We start from the raw sequence: 2,241 nt of genomic DNA on the forward strand, positions 1-2,241 counted from the left end.
GAATTGGAGGATTTGGAATTGTAATTCAATTCTAAATCCAAAAATTTTTATGATATCAAACACTAGATTTGGAATTGAAGGCTCCAATTCTAATTCCACACCTCCAATTTCATATACCAAACACAGCCGTATTTCTATTTCGATTCCATTTCTACAATTTTAAGAGAAAAATAACCCTTGGGGTTGAAATGATATTTTGGTCCCAAAAAAGTGCAAAAATTCTTCCGTTAATATTGATTGAAAATTCAGAGTCGTGGGACATATTTTTAAAAAAATAAGAGCCCCAAATTATATTATAAACAAAATTTGAGAATTAAAAGTTTTGTTTTTCTCTATAATAAAAGTATGATTAATATTTTTATATTTTTATTTACGTTACTACAACAATTTTTGCAATATCTATCGTTGGTATAACCTATAGGATACCTCCTCAACCAATTTACTCGCCTGATTTTAATGGATGTTCTTATGTGTTTTTGTGAGCTATGTATGTGTAGAAAAACTTAAAAGAGGATTCATACGATCCAACTACAAATATTAAGGAGAAGAAAAAGATCTTTATTGATAATAGCTTCATTAAACTGCAGAATACAGGAAGCTAGCTATTTATATCGAAACCTGCTATACACTTTTTTTTTTTTGCTAAGATCCACAAGCTCTATGCTTGACTAATCTATGACTAACTCCTCGATCTCATCTAATTGCTGACTAGATGCTGAGTCATTCAGCTGACTAGATGCTGACTCAGCTCACACAAAATTCCTCATTGCTTCGGCTTTCATCACTGCATTCTTCATGTTTCATGCACATGTACTTTATCAGATCACCATGTTTCACAGCATGGGCTCGCCTTATCTTTTTGACTGTTGTATTCAGATACACATTATTGCCTCACCCACCTTCCTTTAGCAACATATGATGATGAAATCTAAAAATGGCTATCATTACTGAAGGAATTATTCACATGGCTATAATTACACAGATATAGGTTCAGTCTAAAATTATGACTTTTTGTAAGATATGAATAGGCTGCCCTTATCTTTAATTTGACTATTGTGTTGTATTATTGCCTCACCACGTTTCCTTTTGCTACATATATAGTAAATTCTTGTTTCGGAAATCTTATCAGAGCCACAAAGCAAAAGCAATATTAATCAGATCGAATTACTAACTAACCTCACTATCAATGGCGGATGCAGGTGTGAGGTATGCATTAGTCACAGGTGGGAACAAAGGAATCGGATTGGAGATCTGTAAGCAGTTAGCTTCCAAAGGAATTAAGGTGATATTAACTTCAAGGGATGAGAAAAGAGGCCTTGAAGCAGTGGAAACCCTTAACCACTCTGGCCTCTCTCATCATGTCGATTTTCTTCAACTCAATGTTGCCGACTCTGCAAGCATCGCTGTTGCTGCCCAATTCCTTACCACAAAATATGGGAGGCTTGACATTCTGGTATCAATACATATCTCATCTTCAACTTCCCACCATTAGGCTAACTTATCAAAGCAATTGTTGTGAAGGTGAACAATGCAGGAATACTAGAGCAGAATTGGAGGGAGATGTTTCTATTCTTCAAGAGCTAGTACAAGCAAATGCTGCTACAGTCTTTACTAGCTCAGAGGTTGAGACGCCGCTGCACCTGAAAGCGAAAGGAACTATGATCCAGACATACGAGGCTGGAGAAAAGTGCATAAACACAAACTACTACGGTGTAAAGAGAGTGACAGAAGCCCTCATTCCTCTCCTCCAACTATCTGATTCACCGACTATCGTCAATGTTTCCTCCATCTTAGGCCACCTTCGTCTCTTGAGGAACGAGCGTGCAAAAGCTATGCTGAGCAACGAGGCGGGCCTGACCGAAGAGGGCGTGGATGCGGTGGTTCGAGAGTTCCTCAGCGACTTCAAAGAGGGGAGATTGGAGGAGAGCAAGTGGCCGAGTCATGGTGCGGCCTATAAAGTGTCTAAAGCGGCTTTGAATGCGCACACAAAAGTGTTGGCTAAGAAGCACGCTGATTTCGTCATCAACAGCCTCTGTCCTGGCTTTGCGAGAACGGATATTACTAGCAGTCTCGTGCCATTAGCGCCGAGGAGGCCGGTGGGAGGGTGGTTAAGGTGGCGCTGCTGCCTCGTGGAGGGCCGACGGTGGATACTTTATTGACAAGGATTTGTATGGTATTGCTACTTGATGGATAGTCATTGTATGTATGTGTGGAATTCTTGCAATCACCACTATAGTTATG

General features: G+C 39.3%; 1 pseudogene; it reads left to right on the forward strand.

Moving 5' to 3' along the window:
- Positions 1-1,140: 1,140 nt before the first annotated feature.
- LOC125198136 lies at positions 1,141-2,194 on the forward strand (annotated as a pseudogene).
- The last annotated feature ends 47 nt before the right edge of the window (positions 2,195-2,241 follow it).

Source organism: Salvia hispanica, unplaced genomic scaffold (genome assembly GCF_023119035.1).
Source record: "Salvia hispanica cultivar TCC Black 2014 unplaced genomic scaffold, UniMelb_Shisp_WGS_1.0 HiC_scaffold_1230, whole genome shotgun sequence".
Classification (NCBI taxonomy): domain Eukaryota; kingdom Viridiplantae; phylum Streptophyta; class Magnoliopsida; order Lamiales; family Lamiaceae; genus Salvia; species Salvia hispanica.